Raw genomic sequence first — 19075 nt, forward strand, 5'->3', positions numbered from 1 at the left:
TAACAAAATCTTTCCACATCCGGAGGAGAAATTTGGTGATTGCAAAAAGAACTGATATCGTAATTTCAAATGGTGTCGTATAAAATTCCTAATTTCTGAAGAAGTAACTTTTCAATTCCTATCGCGTGAGACAGATGCCACGTTCACTCTTAAGTCGAGGCCAGGTGTGAGGAACTGACATTCAACAACACCGTACCGCATTTGCTCTGTTTTCGCAGTTTCCGTACTTTTGTTAGCTAGTAAGAAGACGTCTCCGTAAAAACGATACCTATTGACTATGATTATTTTTTGTTTTGTTTTTTAAGATCTAACAAACAGTCTCATAGAGCATACTTGTCTCGCATGTTTGCAAAGTGTCACACGTCAGTGCGATTGGCTTTCCCTTACCTCTTGCCTGAGGTCCCACTGATTACGGAGCGATAAGAAAGATAACGCACACAGGAAATGATCGGCGTTAAACACCGCAAAAGGGCAACTGCCACCGAAGTCTGCAAAGGAAGCACGCACAGGTGAGTTCTCTGTGTTCAGTGGTTTTACCTTTAGAGGGAAGCTATTTACTGCGACCAGAAAAACGCTTGAAAGGTGTGACGTTAACCAAGTATGAGAGTGTTTTATTTTGATTTCATTAGTCATTTAGTCATTCCAGGAAATTTATATCCTTCATCAATTTCTTTACAATGAACACCAACTTCGGTCGGGTAGGACTTTATTTACTCTTTAAAATTTCTGCCATTCTTACAAATATTGGGAAATGCATAAATGGGGCATCTTTGTATGTGAAAACATTGTTCAGTGTTTTTCCAGCTCACTTTCCCTTACTACGTGGAGACGAATAAAGTTATGGAAATAAGTACAGCTAACTATGGCGAAATAAATAGCTGCTGCTCAATCAGTGACATGGATGTGGTGAGTCTTATGCTGGTATTCATTTGCTTTGATGGCTGTTTATGACCAACGTTTCGGTGCGCGCACTTCAGTTAATAACATGTGGGTGTCAAGCGTTCAGGAAGCTGCATTTGAACAAAAGTTCGTCTCTTGGTGTATTGGGTTTCGTTTTCTGTAAACAGTGTAATCATTTCTCCGCGATCATTTCGCGCGCAGTGGGTAGGTCCGAAGGCTCACCTAATTGCTCGCTGCATATTACCTCGCGAAATTTTCCGATCACCTTTCCATATCATGTGGTATTGTTTGAAGAATGTCCGTCAGCTGACATACTTCAACATTTCTGCAACATTGTTGAGTGAACTAAACGGATCAGTGATCTTCCATGGTGCCTTTTCTCTGCACTCTGATGAGATGAAAGCCACGCCAGTCACGAACATGTATCGCCATAGATATCGTCTTGCATGCGCTTGAAAATGCAACTGCTTATTTCAGTGACTTTACATTCAGTGAGGACAGAGGGTGCTCATGGAAACACGGTGTGGTCTAATAATTTAGAACTGAGCGCATTAACGCGCATTAGATATCCTATCATCTACATCTATATCCATACTCTGCCAGCCAAAGTGAAGTGAATGGCAGATGGAGCTTTCCATTGCGTCATGAACTAGAGTTTCTTCCCGATCCATAGGCGCATGTAACGCGCCAAGAATGACTGATTACCTGTCTCCGTGCTCGAGATAATTCCTGTAATCTTGTCTTCAAACACATTACAGCAGCGATGTATGGAACTCTGTAATGTATTCCTAGATTCCTCACTCAGCGTATAAGTATGGCTTTTGATAAGTTTGTAACTGCGCTTTTGCGGGACAGTTGTCATCTATCTTCATTCATCTGCCAGTTCATGTTTTCAGCATCTCCGTTACACTTCCATTGAACCACACAAAACTGTGATATTCGTAGTGCCCTTCTTTGTACAGTTCAATATCCCCTGCTAGACCTAATTCGTTTCTTTCCCATACACTTCAGCAAAGTTCTACGACGGATCGCACAAGCGTTTTGTAAACCATTTCCTTTGGAGACTGGTAGATGGACTGCGTTTTACCATTATTCTACCAATGAATCTTTGTCTGCTACAATGAATCTGTGTCTGCCACCTCCTTTACCTACGACTGAATCTATGTGACCATTCCCACAAATAGTTGCACCCACTTATTTGTGTGAATTGATTGATTCCAGTTGGGACTTATCGATATTTTAGCTTTAGGATACTGCAGTTTTGTGTATTCGAATGTGCATAATTTCCAATTTTTAACATTAAAGTTGTTGTTGTTGTTGTTGTGATCTTCAGTCCTGAGACTGGTTTGATGCAGCCCTCCATGCTACCCTACCCTGTGCAAGTTTCTTCATCTCCCAGTACTTACTGCAACCTACATCCTTTGGAATCTGCTTAGTGTGTTCATCTCTTGGTCTCCCTCTACAATTTTTACCCTCCACGCTGCCCTCCAGTACTAAATTGGTGATCCCTTCATGCCTCAGAACATGTCCTACCAACCGATCCCTTCTTCTAGTCAAGTTGTGCCACAAACTCCTCTTCTCCCCAATTCTATTCAATACCCCCTCATTAGTTATGTGATCTACCCATCTAATCTTCAGCATTCTTCTGTAGCACCACATTTCGAAAGCTTCTATTCTCATCTTGTCCACACAATTTATCGTCCACGTTTCACTTCCATACATGGATACACTCCAAACAAATACTTTCAGAAACGACTTCCTGACACTTAAATCTATACTCTATGTTAACAAATTTCTCTTCTTCAGAAACGCTTTCCTTGCCATTGCCAGTCTACATTTTATATCCTCTCTACTTCGACCATTATCAGTTATTTTGCTCCCCAAATAGCAAAACTCCTTTACTACTGTGTCTCATTTCCTAATCTAATTCCCTCAGCCTCACCCGACGTAATTTGACTACATTCCATTATCCTCGTTTTGCTTTTGTTGATGTTCATCTTATATCCTCCTTTCAAGACACTGTCCATTCCGTCGCCATGGATTTTAATACCTACTCCGAATTTTTCTATTGTTTCCTTTGCTGTGTCTGACAGAATTACAATGTCATCGGCGAACCTTAAAGTTTTTATTTCTTCGCCATGGATTTTAATACCTGCTCCGAATTTTTCTATTGTTTCCTTTACTGCTTGCTCAATATACAGATTGAATAACATCGGGGAGAGGCTACAACCCTGTCTCACTCCCTTCCCAACCTCTGCTTCCCTTTCATGTCCCCCGACTGCCATCTGATTTCTGTATAAATTGTAAATAGCCTTTCGCTCCCTGTATTTTAGCCCTGCCACCTTCAGAATTTGAAAGAGAGTATTCCAGTCAACATTGTCAAAAGCTTTCTCTAAGTCTACAAATGCTAGAAACGTAGGTTTGCCTTTTCTTAATCTTGCTTCTAAGATAAGTCGTAGGGTCAGTATTGCCTCGCGTGTTCCCATATTTCTGCGGAATCCAAATTTATCTTACCCGAGGTCAGCTTCTACGAGTTTTTCCATTCGTCTGTAAAGAATTCGCGTTAGTTTTTTGCAGCCGTGACTTATTAAACTGATAGTTCGGTAATTTTCACGACTGTCAACGCCTGCTTTCTTTGGGATTGGAATTATTATATTCCTATTGAAGTCTGAGGGTATTTCGCCTGTCTCATACATCTTGCTCACCACATGGTAGAGTTTTGTCAGGACTCGCTCTCCCAAGGCTGTCAGTAGTTCTCGTGGAATGTTGTCTACTCCTGGGGCCTTGTTTCGACTTAGGTCTTTCAGTGCTCTATCAAACTGTTCACGCAGTATCATATCCCCCATTTCATCTTCATCTACATCCTCTTCTATTCCATAATACTGTCCTCAAGTACACTGCCCTTGTATAGTCCCTCTATATACTCCTTACACCTTTCTGCTTTCCCTTCTTTGGTTAGAACTGAGTTACCATCTGAGCCCTTCATATTCATACAAGTGGTTCTCTTTTCTTCAAAGGTCTCTTTAATTTTCCTGTAGGCGGTATCTGTCTTACCCCTAGTGAGATAAGCCTCTATATCCTTACATTTGTCCTCTAGCCATCCCTGCTTAGCCATTTTGCACTTCCTGTCGATCTCATTTTTGAGACGTTTGTATTCCTTTTGCCTGCTTCATTTACTGCATTTTTATATTTTCTCCTTTCATCAATTAAATTCAATATTTCTTCTGTCACCCAAGGATTTCTACTAGCCCTCGTCTTTTTACCTGCATGATCCTCTGCTGCCTTCACTACTTCATCCCTCAAAGCTACCCATTCTTCTTCTACTGTATTTCTTTCCCCCATTCTTGTAAATTGTTCCCTTATGCTCTCCCTGAAGGTCTGTACAACCTCTGGTTCTTTCAGTTTATCCAGGTCCCACCTCCATTTAAAGTAAGTTTTCGATATTTGCACCACTTTAAAATTTCATTGCAATATGAGTAGATATTCGTTTGCCTTTTTTTTTTCAGCTAGAGCTTCAAAAAATCTCGATGTTACTTTTAGTATTGTTTTAAATGTCAATAGTACAGGGTGAACATTAACAAAACCGACAAACTGCAGGAACGAACTCCTGACTGGAAACGGAGAAAAAAAGGTTCTATGAAATGTGTCCAGAAATGGATGGTGTGCGTGCCGACAACAAACCGCACCGGAACAGACTACAGAACTGCATCGCATCTATATTACCACAGATGTTCAAAGTGGCCTCCATGGAATACGGTTGTAGTGGTTATGCAGGATACACATAATCGTACCCTAGCGTACACCATGTTGGAGGGCCACTTCGCTGGAGCTTGTACTAAGCTTTGTCTCAATGTCCTGTAAAACACGAATCTCCATCTGGTGTATGCATGGCCTGCCGCCTTCCTGCGCGTTCGTCTGAAAGGACCCATGATCGCATAAACGCCCAAAAAGGCCTTGAAATGTCGTGTGATGTGGTTGGTGTCTGTGAAGGTACTTGTTTTGGTATAGCCGTGCTGCCTCTCCATCTTTTCGATCTGTTTGGCCGTACACAAACACCATCGCGGCTTCTTCCCGACATGAATATCACGCTGCGTCAATTACACAGCCTGCAAAACAAAAGGAACACACGGCACGTGCTCAGAGGAACTGTCATTCGTCAGCCCCTTATATCGTTACAATGGTGCCTTTCCGGACACATGTTCACAGAAATAGTAATGGAATTTTGGGAATACATTTGTCTAGGTAACATGTTGAAGTGATTAACATTGCAAGTTCACAGATTAACGTACAAACGAGGTAAGCCATTGCAAATGCGAAATGCTGGTACGTTAATTACCGGTATAGCCACCACAATGTTAAATGCAAGCATGCAAACTTGTATGCATTGCGTTGTACAGGTGCCAGATGTCAGTTTGTGGGATGGAGTTGCATGCCTGTTTCACTTGGTCATCCAGTACAGGGATGGTTAATGCTGGTTGTGGCTAACGCTCGAGTAATCGCTCGGTAATGTCCCATATGTTCTCAGTTGGAGATAGATCTGGTGAACGAGCAGGCCAAGGCAACATGGCGGCACTCTCTATAGCATGTCGGGCTACACCAGCAGTATGTGGGCGAACGTTATCCTGTTGGACAACACCCCCTTGAATGCTGTTCATGAACAGCAGCACAACAGGTCGAATCACCAGACTGATGTACAAATTTTGCAGTCTGGGTGCGTGGGATAACCACGAGAGTGCTCCTGCTGTCATATGATATCGCAGCCCAGACCATAACTCGAGGTGTAGGTCCAGTGTGTCTACCTCTGAGACAGGCTGGTTGCAGGCCCTGAACTGGCGTCCTTCTAACCAGCACAAGAGCGTCACTGGCACTGAGCCAGAACCAGCTTTCATCAGAAAACGCAACAGACCTCCACTCTGCCCTCCAATGAGCCCTTGCTTGACACCACTGAAGTCGTAAAGGGCGATGTTTGGGGGCAGTGGAACCCACACTACAGGGCGTCTGGCTCGGAGCTGTCCTTGAAGTAACCGATCTGTAACTTCGTTGTGTCACTGCTGCTCAGATTGCTACAGGAGGAACAGAATGATGCACCACCTGCATACGCCAAACACGATGGTCTTCCGTCTCGGTAGTGCCACTTAGGCGACCAGAGCCTGATTTTCTTATGACCGTAGATTCTCGTGACCACCGCTGCCAGCAATCGTGTACCGTGGCTACATTCCTGGCACGTCTGTTTGCAGTATGGCAGAGAGAAAAATAAACTTCTCACAGCCCTTTTACACGACCTCCTTCAAATTCAGTAAGGTGTTGATAATGACGTCTTAAAGGTATTCTTCACTAGGTCAACTTACCACGTCCACCCTCAAAGATAAGTAACGCCCACAACAGTTAACAGAGTGTGTTTAAAGGAAATCTGATTTGCATCCTCATTCCTACGAACGCCCTTTTTTTGACTGGCACGAAATGTGAATAGACATCATCTCTCAGCCTACCAAATTTCGTTTATGCTGCACAACTCCTTCTTGGTGTCTCAATTTTTTTCCGCCTTACATTGTGCTGTGTTGCACCCCATAGAGTTTGGAAAGATTCCGAACTTTTTTTTACCTTCTTCTAGCGCACATAATGGTATTTCTTCCTTTCAAGTGATTCATTAACTGTAAGAAGTACACATGAATACACATATAGTTAAGAAACAACAATAAGTGCATTTCCCATCCTACTCTGTATTATATTCACTTATACTCGTGGTAATACAAAGCCCAATGAAACAAACAGCGGATTCCAGAGGTCGATGGCGGCAAAGTTCACGAAATGAATGTTGTTGTTGTTCTTGTCTTCAGTCCTGAGACTGGTTTTTTGCAGCTCTCCATGCTACCCTATCCTGTGCAAGCTCCAGTACTTACTGCATCCTACATCCTACTGAATCTGCTTAGTGTATTCATCTCTTGGTCTCCCTCTACGATTTTTACCATCTATGCTGCCCTCCAATGCTAAATTTGTGATCCCTTGATGCCTCAGAACATGTCCTACCAACCGGTGCCTTCTTCTTGTCAAGTTGTGCCACAAACTCCTCTTCTCCCCAATTCTATTCAATGCCTTCTCTTCAGTAGCGCCACATTTCCAAAGCTTCTATTCTCTTCTTGTCTAAACTATTTATTGCCCATGCTTCACTTCCATACATGGCTACACTCCAAACAAATTCTTTCAGAAACGACTTCCTGACACTTAAATCAATACTCTATTTTAACAAATTTCTCTTCTTCAGACACGCTTTCCTTGCTATTGCTAAAACTACATTTTATATCCTCTTTACTTCGAGCATCAGCAGTTATTTTGCTCCCCAAATAGCAGAACTCGTTTACTACTTTAAGTGTCTCATTTCCTAATCTAATTCCCTCAGCATCACCCGACTTAATTCGATTACATTCCATTATCCTCGTTTTGCTTTTGTTGGTGTTCATCTTATATCCTCCTTTCAAGACACTGCCCATTCCGTTCAACTGAAGTCCTTTGCTGCCTCTAACAGAATTACAATGTCATCGGCATACCTCAAAAGTTTTTATTTAAAAAGGCTCTGAGCACTATGGGACTCAACTTCTGAGGCCATTAGTCCCCTAGAACTTAGAACTAATTAAACCTAAGTAACCTAAGGACATCACAAACATCCATGCCCCAGGCAGGATTCGAACCTGCGACCGTAGCAGTCTTGCGGTTCCAGACTGCAGCGCCTTTAACCGCACGGCCACTTCGGCCGGCAAAAGTTTTTATTTCTTCTCCATGGATTTTAATACCTACTCCAAATTTTTCTTTTGTTTCCTTTACTGCTTGCTCAATATACAGATTGAATAACATCAGGGAGAGGCTACAACCCTGTCTCACTCCCTTCCCAACCACTGCTTCTCTTTCATGCCGCTCAACTCTTATAACTGCCATTTGGTTTCTATACAAATTGTAAATAGCCTTTCGCTCCCTGTATTTTACCCCTGCCACCTTCAGAATTTGAAAGAGAATATTCCAGTCGACATTGTCAAAAGCTTTCTCTCTCAGTCTACAAATGCTAGAAATGTAGGTTTGCCTTTCCTTAATCTTTCTTCTAAGGTACGTCATAAGGTCAGTATTGCCTCACGTGTTCCAATATTTCTACGGAATCAAAACTTGTATTCCCCAACGTCGGCTTCTACCAGTTTTTCCATTCGTCTGTAAAGAATTCGTGTTAGTATTTTGCAGCTGTGACTTATTAAACTGATAGTTCAGTAATTTTCACATCTGTCAACACCTGCTTTCTTTGGGATTGGAATTATTAAATTCTTCTTGAAGTCTGAGGGTATTTCGCCTGTCTCATACATCTTGCTCACCAGATGGTAGAGTTTTGTCAGGACTCGCTCTCCCAAGGCCGTCAGTAGTTCTAATGGAATGTTGTCTACTCCTGGGGCCTTGTTTCGACTCAGGTCGCTCAATGCTCTGTCAAACTCTTCACACAGTATCTTATCTCCCATTTCATCTTCATCTACATCCTCTTCTATTCCATAATACTGTCCTCAAGTACATCGCCCTTGTATAGACCCTCTACATACTCCTTCCACCTTTCTGCTTTCCCTTGTTTGCTTAGAACTGGGTTTCCATCTGAGCTCTTGATATTCATGCAAGTGGTTCTCTTTTCTCCAAAGGTCTCTTTAATTTTCCTGTAGGCAGTGAATAGCTCACCAAAAACAAACCCAGAGAACAGCAAAGTAGTCTTAAGCGTATACCAACAGTCCAGGGAGCAATTCGAACTGAAAACGTAATGCAGACATGATCAAAACTCTACTAATCAATGGCACATAGATAACCCTTCAATGAACTAACGCAGAGGTTTTTACAGGCAGTCTCACGTCAGTGGATGGCTACGTGTAACATGCTTGCGGCTGTGGCGGCACCTTGCGTTGAATCAATTTGCGGCTGGAGTATGTAGCCAGACCTGTTCTCCATATAGATAATCAAGCTGGGTGGGGAATACGAATCACTGTCGGATACTAAACCCCTCCCCCCCCCCCCCCACCCAAAATAAAAACGGCTCGTAATGCCGGAAATGGCCCAGCCTATCCTGACCTTCTCAAGGAAGGAGAGAGAAAGACAGAGAGAGTGACACAGAGAGAGATGCTGGAAACCCCCACCAAATGTTCCTGTGGAAAGTCATGGACGAGAGTGTTTACATCAGATGCTAGCGAAGGTGATCAGATTGCCAACTGATCAATGGGTTGTGAGGTGCAGCATGGTCTGCCTGCAGGGGAATTGGTGCTTGCTGCATAGGGGATGGGAACAACAATTCAGTCTCCATGGGCACCTGAGTCTGAAAACGCTACGCCTCCATTGACTGTGTATTGAGAGGGATCTCTGCTATCAGTGGATGCCAAAAGTGGCATAGGGTGCGGAAGTGGTTCCACCTCCATTGGCTCCCATCACTGGTTGCTGTCGGACCCCTGTTGACACCAAACATGAGAGTGATGGCTATAGCTGTAGCAGGCAGGCTTTTGTGGAGACATGTCACGTTCATAGTTGTGTAGATATCACCGACTCGACAACTGAATGGAAGGGGTGCCGGTATGATCCATTGTGCCTGGAATTGATTCCATTACCTGACTAGATGCTCCTGGTTGGGCGTGACCTCAAACATTTGCTGCCCCCTATGGCTGATGATGATGCCTTAGGTCCACCCACAGTTCCAACTGAAAGAATGAGCTCAGACGTGGGACACACCAGTAATGTGGCTGTGTGCATAGGCAGTGGGCCTGCTGAGACGAATGCAGCAGATTGCAGAAGGTGTGGGACCTGTGCCCATGTAAAATTTCGACCAGGCTGGACCATTAGACAGTGAGGAAGTCTTATGAGATGTGCACACATCTGTCATATCTTTCCTTAGGTGATACATACCTAACTTGTTCTCAGAGTTCAGTTAGATGAAACTGCAGAAATCTAAATGATATTTTAGCTATGGGGTAGGATGCCAAAATATCATATGATTTCTATGATTCCATCCACCTGGGCGCCTGGGAACCACTTAGACAGAATGCTCTTTGATGTTAATGTTGATGAGATCTAATAACTCTTACTGGGCAGTTTTCGATTATTTATAGCAATTTAGTGCATGTTTGAGCATTCAGCAGCATTATTTTTGTATATATCAAAGAGTTGATCATAAGATCGCATACTGTCAGAACACACACTTTAATTGGCAATTTCCTATTATTTAAATGATTTATTCTGGCTTTCACATTCTATAGGTTCTATTCTGTACTAGCGACTGATTCATAAAAGTTAAATCTACATTTTGTTAAAAGATTATAGTTTTCCACTAGATAAAATATTTTCAGATGTGTAGAGAACACTGAATTTATCTAGTTACCTTTCGAAAGATTTCAGAATGTCATGTATAAAGAGCCTGAGCTGAATTTAAAAAATCAATCTAGTGAACATCTGCACTGATTGTCATAGTGGGGACTGTCCTCCCAAGATAGAATTACAATTAAATTTAACAGCTTGTACCAGCATTATCTAGCATTCATTTGTTTATAGTTCTGAAACATCTAGTTTCTGAGACTGAAACACGTCACTGGAATGTGGAAAATGGGCACCCAAAGCATGAGACAGAAACATCGCATTAGCAGAGGCTTTGGTGTTAACTTTATGCGCAATTTACTTCATTATCAGAACTTAACGGCTTATGCACAGCTCATGAAGACATCAATGGTGAGTCGGTCTTATAAAGCGAACACCATTACAGGCTCTCACGACACCTGTGGAGGACAAGTGTTTACAGAACTATACACAAACCACTGCAGTGTCACGTGTACAGGTGTTAGAGACTGAAATCCCCAACTCTGTTACATCAGCTTTACCTACGGTACCTCAAGTACATTTATTGTATTCTGTATTTGCTCTAATCACTGAGCTATATTAGCTTCACCCACAGTGCCTCAAGTCCGTTTATTTGTATTTTCTTCGATCATTGTGTTCGATTAGATTCTAACAGTATGTCCAAGTTTATTTACACTTAAGCGCCAAAGAAACTGGTATAGGCATGCATATTCAAATACAGAGATATGCAAACAGGTCGAATACGGCGCAGCGGCTGACAACACCTACATAACATAAGCGTCTGGCACAGCTGTTAGATAGGTCACTGCTGCTACAATGGCAGGTTATCAAGATTTCAGTGAGTCTGAATGTGGTGTTATGTTTGGCACACAAGCGAAGGGTCACACCATCTCCAAGGTAACGATGAATTGGGTCACAGGATCGAATCTTGCCTAGGGCATGGATGTGTGTGATGTCCTTAGGTTAGTTAGGTTTAAGTAGTTCTAAGTCTAGGGGACTGATGACCTCAGATGTTAAGTCCCATAGTGCTTAGAGCCATATTAACCATTTTCATGAAGTGGGGATTTTCCCGTATTACCATTTCACGGGAGCACCGTGAATATCAGGAGTCTGGCAAAACATCAAATCTCTGACATTGCTGTGCAAAAAAGATCCTGCAAGAAGAGGACCAACGACGATTGAAGAGAATCGTTCAACGTGATAGAAGTGCAACCCTTCTGCAAATTGCTGCAGATTTCAATGCTGGGCCATCAACAAGTGTCAGCGAGCAAACCATTCAACGAAAAATCATCAATATAGGCTTTTGGAGCTGAAGGCCCACTCATGTGCCATTTATGACTGCACAACACAAAGCTTTATGCCTCGCCATCGCCCATCAATACCAACATTGGACTGTTGATGTCTGAAACATGTTGCCTGCTCAGACAAGTCTCCTTTCAAATTGTGTCGAGCGGATGAACATGTGTGGGTATGGAGACAACCTCATGAATCCATGGATCCTGCAAGTCATCAGGGGACTGTTCAAGCTGTTAGAGGCTCTGTAATGGTTTGGGGCATGTGCAGTTGGAGTGATATGTGACCCCTGATACGACTCTAATAGGTGACACATATGTAAGCATCCTGCCTACCACCTGCATCCATTCATGTCTATTGTGCATTCTGACAGACTTGGTCAATTCCAGCAGGACAAAGCGACACCCCACACGTCCAGAATTGCTACAGAGTGGCTCCAGGAACACTCTTCTGAGTTTAAATGCTTCCGCTGGCCACCAGACTCCCCAGACATGAACATTATTGAGCATGTCTGGGTGGTCTTGCAAACGTTCTGTTCAGAAGAAAGCTCCACCCCTTCGTACTGTTACGGATTTATGGACAGCCCTTGCGGATTCATGGTGTAAATTCCCTCCAGCACTACTTCAGACATTAGTCAAGTCCATGCCACATCTTGTTGGGGCACTTCTGCATGCTCACAGGGGCCCTACACGATATTAGGCAGTTTCATTGGGTCTTCAGTTTATTTGTATTTGCATAGTTCCTTGATCACAGTGTTAGATTAGCTTAGTTTACCATACTTTAAAAACATTAACGATGTTTCTCATGTTGTCTTAAGAAATATTAAAACTGATACCACCACACACGGATGGTGGACACTCGTAACTCCTGCATGAGTGCTGGGGATTACTCAATTGATAGTTTTTGTTCATGGACATTTTCATGGCAACTTACCTTTGTAAATGCGTTCTGCAATTAATTCTGCTGTTATCGTTCCAATAAAGGAACTGCGTTGTATCTGGATGTCTTTGTTACATTATTACCCTGCTTTACCCATCCATTTCACCCTTCACACCTTACATACCCACAGAATCCAGCCATCGTGTTCAGTGAGGAACCCGATTCTCATATGGGTATATATTACAACTCCCTACATATGGCTCCCACAGGGATCACAAAAGCAAGGTTAGATTATTTACAGCATTCTTTCTGTGCTCTACACATGGATGGGATAAGAAGAAACCTATTAACTGCAGTGTATAGATGTAGGTGTAGGTGCAGAGTAGTAAAACAATGGATCCAAAAAGTATGGTGTAGATTATTAAAGATCATGAAACATGGATCCTATGAAAACTGAATTTCTTTAATTTGTTGAAAGGATGGTTGTTACTTCAAGTATTATATTAAGATGTTAAACACTGCAGGGAAGAAGTGACGCAGCTAATGAAAAAAATTCATGCATTCAACTGAATTTCAGTGAGACAGTGTTATTTTAGAGTGCACTAAGCAAGGTGGCCATTTTGAAAACCTACAGTATCTTACACACTGAGTGTGATATGTCAAATTTGTAGCACTGTTGGTGTTGATAATCCTAGGAAGGTGTCTATGCCTCTCACTGAGGTTCTGGATAGTAGCTACAAACAAATTCATGCCTGGAGCGCTGCATCCATTGAGCAGTCACAGCAGATTGAGCAGTAACTGCAGCACCTGTCAAGGACCAATGTAGCACCTACAGTGACCACCATGCCCCCCATCGATACCTTCTTAAATATATGCTAATGATCAAGGGTGCCATTTTCCAGGTTTCTTCCTATCTCATCAATCATCACGTTCAGCCTGACTTGTGGAGCAGTGAAAAATGAGACGGAGTATGTCTCGATACCAGTTATGATCATTCACATATGTAGTAGTGCACAAGAAAGTGGTAGCTACAGAAATGCATATCACAATGACATAAGTGACTATCTCTAGGCGTAATACCTTAGGGAGCCACAAGAGTACACATGTGGTGTCTGGAGTTTCTTGAGGAAACCTGAAAAAGCAGATTTGAGCATCATTATCCATTCTATTCCGTTGCTATTCCTGCAGCAGAAAGGTGTGCACATTAACTGAAAAAAAACGTTAATAACGTTAACCGACATGTTTTCCAACATGCCCTCCAGACCAGCCTGTCGCTATGAAGGAAAGAATTGCCAATGCCATACAAAGCACTTTGTGAATGTAATACAAAGAAACATAGATTTTCCAATCCTAAGAGGATTATACATACATAATTATACTATACATTACAAAGAAAAGGACTTCGCAGCTCATCACATTTCTATATTGGTGATTACAGCATTGCTTTTGAAATGTCCCAATACATATTGTAGCTAAAAGATAAGTTGGCGTTACTGTCGTTTGAGCAGAAGAATCTGGTATTTTAAGATCTCAGCAAAATGTTCCAAACTGATCTAATTCAAACTTGCGTTATTATCCCTACTGTTAAATTTGATCTGATATGAGAGATTCTTAAAACGAGATGGAGAAATTTTAGAAGTTAAAAATTATTTGTGCCTATGTTCCTACATTTTTGAAGCAGCAACCTCATAACAGCTGCTGAAAAACCAGACGATTTAATACATTTTCAATTTCAGACCTGTAGATAACATATAAATCAACACAGAAAACTCTGTTTCACAGAGAAATATTAATTTCATTATTATTTTATTCTGCATAATATATTTCCTAATTGTACTTCATTATTCAAATTATATGTGTTTTGAATTTCTCTCACAGTAAGGAACTGAGCATCAAACAATGCCTGGTCCTCACCACCATGAGTCCCATCACCATGGGCCACCTCACCATGGGCCCCCTCACCATGGACCACCACATCATTGGCCACCTCACCATGGACCACCTCACCATGGACCACCTCACCATGGACCACCTCACCACGGACCACCTCACCATGGCCCTCCTCATTTTGGCCCCCCTCATCATCATGGTCCTCCTCCTCCACGCCCCAGAGAATGCTGCACTATAATTTGATGAAGTTTCTACCACTACTGTTCAACAAAGACTGATTGGATGTAAAGAGAACTAAACATGTTCTCTCTTTTAGTGATAATACAATTTTTTAAAATAATAATATTATTATGTAACTAGACTCATTATTTTCAAGTGCTATATACAGTCCTTTATCATAGATATTTTACAAGAAGCACAGTATTTTTTATCTTACTTTTTGAACTATTGTCTGTATACTGTATTTATTTCTAATTATAACTCTTCATTAAAACAAATTTATTGTTACACTTTCCAGAGATTGTTGCACCGCTTACACTTGAAAATGTGTTATTGAACTTTGTTAAACGAAGAGTCATAAACTGTTCTTGTAATTTCTTAATGTCTACTTGGTCAAAGGACATCCCACAGTATCAGAGTTTGTGGCACAAATGACTGAAACTATTAAAATATCACGCAATTTAAGAATCAACTAATTCTGTAAACCAGTATATTTTGTAAAATATACTTACTTTCTACATTTGAAAAACAGCTTCCAACACATGGTTTACAACTCACAAAACATTAATACAACCTCTGGGACTTATAAAACGCAGTTGTTGTGACTATAATCCACAACATGTATTTCCTGTACATAGTAAATTTTCTGAGGTCAAAAAATAATTAACAAAACCTTTGGATTTCATCTCCTGTGAAACTATATTGGAATCAGTTAACAAATGATTCCATTACTTTGTTCATTAACTGTGTGCTGTAGATCACATCAAGAACCTTCAAGGATGCTAAAGTATACAGTAACATAAGAGAAGCAACTACTAAAAATTTAATCTGTTCACTGTATTAGCAATCAACAATTTATGAAGCACACTGTAAATGACTTTCTTAGGAAGCTACAAAATATACAAACACGATCATTTTTCTTGTTTAGCTTTAGGATTTAGTTTCTAGGGTACTGTATCACTTTCTCCATGAAAAATCCTTTACGTGCCAGCCTGAACAGCAGTTAACATGTTTCGCTCAGAATGATGAGTTAGTACTCTACTGCATCGAAAGGAACGTCAACCAAGAAAACTGTTAAATTATGATACAAATCTGACAAGTCATAACTTCAGAAAGCGAAATATTTGTTACTGCCAATAGACATGTAAAAGTATACATCACTATCCAGCTTTTGAAACGTCCAAACCCATGTGTTAGCTAAAAGCTAAGTTGATCATAATAAGGATGTCCTCAGTAGAGGTTGGTCCCTCTCATCTTGAAGTCTGAGTATCCTACCCTTCCTTTTCTACCCATCCCAAACCTATACATTTCTCCAGCCTGAGAAACTAATAGTTCCAAAAACTAGGAAAGTGTTGCGTACTTTTAATCTTCTGTTATAGGTCACATGCTCAAAAGCATTTGAAAAAAAATGTCAAACTGACTGGTAAACAAAGATTATTCATTTTTCTTACATTTAAGTAGCTCTAAGGAGATTTACAGTGTAACATACACAAAAAAGAAAACCAAAGTATGATAATTATTTTCTGAAGAAGATAATGGACCATAAGGCCAACAACAAACTAATACTATCAGAGGCCTGGGACAGCAGAACTAAATGAGGCCCCCCATCTGCTTTAAAAATTGAGTTATTTGTAGAGCACATTTTGTAGAATATAATTAATATATATATATAATGGCTGACAAAGATCAAATATTTATAATGAGTACACTCAATGCTAATTGTAATTTATACATTTTAAAATATAGGTGAGAAACAGAATACAAATCAATTAATCAATTAACACAACAGCCATCAGGTAGAATGCTAAGAAATAACTAAGAATATACCAAGAAGGTTGTCTTTTATTTTAAATGTCTGAATACAAAGCATCTAAAATTCTACTATCAGTTACTTTCATAACCTCAGTACAAGATAGTAGTTACTATTGATATTATTATAGTCCATGTTTTTGTGCCTTTATTTTACTGAAATTCGCAATGACATCAATAAATTCGATTTCATCTGAAACGTTTCTTTCAGTTGATAAAATGGATATGTTGGCCAATGGCTGTTGTTTCATTATAAGTGAACATAATTTTTACTAGTTTCAGTTTAGAAAAACTCACTGCCTAGGATAGTTTTTTACTCTGTCTAGCACCTGCATCTTATCAGACTCATTGTAAATTTCTACCAGATTTTTCAGTGCTACAACCACAGTATTTCATGTAGAGTAATTGCGTCTAAAAGACAACTGGTTATCATTCTGCAGTTTTTAAGTTTCATGCAACGTTTTACAAAAATTCTAAAATTTCTGAACACATCCACTGACAACGGCCATGGCCTGAAAATAGCTAAACAAGTACCTATGTTTGTATTTTGCGTATGCATGGGCCTTGTAACTGCAAACTGCCTCTTATTTATTGAACGTACTAGCGGAGATACCAGGCGTTGCTCAGGTATCTGTTTATAGCTGGGCATCCACGCCCACACCACGCAGCGTCCTACCTTATCCTTCATGTTTATGACGTCGTATCTCCTGAACTGCGTATCGTACAATGATGTACTATTATCGGTACATTCAGCAGCATATGTAGATATTGTCTGCGAAATTTATTAGGAGTAAAGTTGGTAGCAAAGAAGTAATAAATTTAAACGTCATATGGCAGTTTCTCACGCATCTCATTCTTTATAACGTCATATCTCCTGGGCTATGTGACGTACAGTGCCAATTTTGCACTTCCAATCAGTGTTATATGTGCAAACTGTCTTTAAATTGTGTCGTGAATATAGTTAATATTAAAGAAATAATAAACTAAAACGCCGTGTCTGATGGGGCAGTTTTACTGCATGAACAACGGAAAAGTGGTAACCGATACCCATTTTTCTGTTTACCATTTTTTGGAGTTTTTAGCGAGTAAAAATTTGGCCAAGGTTTTAAATCATGCGCAAAGCGTGTAGCATGTCACTAAGTGCTCTCATTCACAAATACTATATGAATAATCGCAAGCTACGGTTCTTTTTGATAGGCAGATGGTTCTCATCCACAAAGCGATTGTCGCCTGACAGTAAGGCATATGTGTATTAAGTTTGGTTGAAACCGGTCCCGTGGTTTAGGAGGAGGTGCGGAACACACACACACATACACACACAAATATTCATTTTTTATAATATGTATGGATTTTGGCCTTGGTTTGGCTTTGATTAAAAGCCGTCTGGTCCTGAGAGGCCTCCAAATATTGGGGCCCTCTAAATATGGAGGCACCCCAGCACTCTCAGGACCAGAAGTCCGGTATGGGCTTCCCATTCCCCCCCAGAATCCGCTACTTTATAAGGCACCCATGCAAATGGTGCAAAATATAATATTATTGGTTGTGGTTTGAGGGCTGTCATCGTTGTTTCACTGCATTTCATGACCTGTTCGACGCGCTAGTCGCCGAAGTGGCGTCAACTCGAAAGACTTGCAACCGCCGAACAGCCTACCCTACGGGATACCCTATTCACACGAGATTTACATTTTTATGACCTGTTAGCTCAATAGGACAGATCAACAATGGAATGGGGAAAGCAGTCAAAATGACCCCAGTCATTAATTTTTCATCAGTGTCATATTCAATTTCTTTACTTCGTATATGAAATCATACGATTTTCCCAAATTTTTCTCCTCTTTACGATGATGTATTTCGGTTTACAAAATATTTATATTTTCTTGGACATTTCATTCGATACATCTAGAATGGCGATACGGGTCAATGTGATACTGTTCTTTCTCCTCTGAATATAAGTAATAATACAAAAATAATGTGGCAACAGTCAGCAATCATGCAGAGTTGTTGCCGCTCATTGTTGTGTTTTCACAGGTATATTTTCCAATCTTTGACAGTTTATATCGTGTCATTCAATAATATTCTTTGTCCATAAAAGACGTTTTCGAACATGTCTCGTCAGCATGTATATTCTGATGATGAAATGTTATGTTTCTAAGAGAATTCTTAAGTTGAATCAGAAACTGATTACACTGATGTAGTTGAATATTTTGTACCAGAGACAAATCAAGGTGAGGGTGAAGACATTATAAATGAGGAGCAACTACTAGAGGAGGATTCAGACACCGATTTACATCAGTCCTCGTCTACTACAGTAGGCCGCTGCAACGATGGTCAATAGTGATGGAACTGAATGAGAGATTGCCAATTTTTCGTCTTCTTGAAGAAGGTTAGCAGTGAATGTTCTCAAGGTGAGAAGAATTCCTACTACTTACACTTGCCAATGAGTAGACAACTCTGTCATCACTTACTTCTGTCTTAGTTATGATGAATCAGTGCTATGTCTCATAGAATCAAATACCCGAAAAGTATTAAAAATCAATGATGGAACAGTGTCATTTCTGGAAATGCAAAAACTAATAGCCATCAAATATGTTCAGGGTGTCATTTGTATAAAAAGATGTGTCTACAGATGCTCTTTGATTGCATTCTTGGGGACCTACTTTCCACAAAGACATTAAGCCAAGGAACAGACTTCATTAGCATCTCAGATTTCTCCATTTCAATGAAAAACCAACCC

At 40.7% G+C, this 19075-nt stretch overlaps 1 long non-coding RNA gene across 1 annotated transcript; it reads left to right on the forward strand.

The window, feature by feature from the left end:
* The first annotated feature begins 479 nt into the window (after nt 1–479).
* LOC124619852 lies at nt 480–16540 on the forward strand. The gene is made up of 2 exons (XR_006980145.1): nt 480–509; nt 14302–16540. It is a non-coding gene; the product is annotated as an uncharacterized LOC124619852 (long non-coding RNA).
* Nucleotides 16541–19075: the final 2535 nt, after the last annotated feature.

This window comes from Schistocerca americana, chromosome 6, assembly GCF_021461395.2.
Source record: "Schistocerca americana isolate TAMUIC-IGC-003095 chromosome 6, iqSchAmer2.1, whole genome shotgun sequence".
Classification (NCBI taxonomy): domain Eukaryota; kingdom Metazoa; phylum Arthropoda; class Insecta; order Orthoptera; family Acrididae; genus Schistocerca; species Schistocerca americana.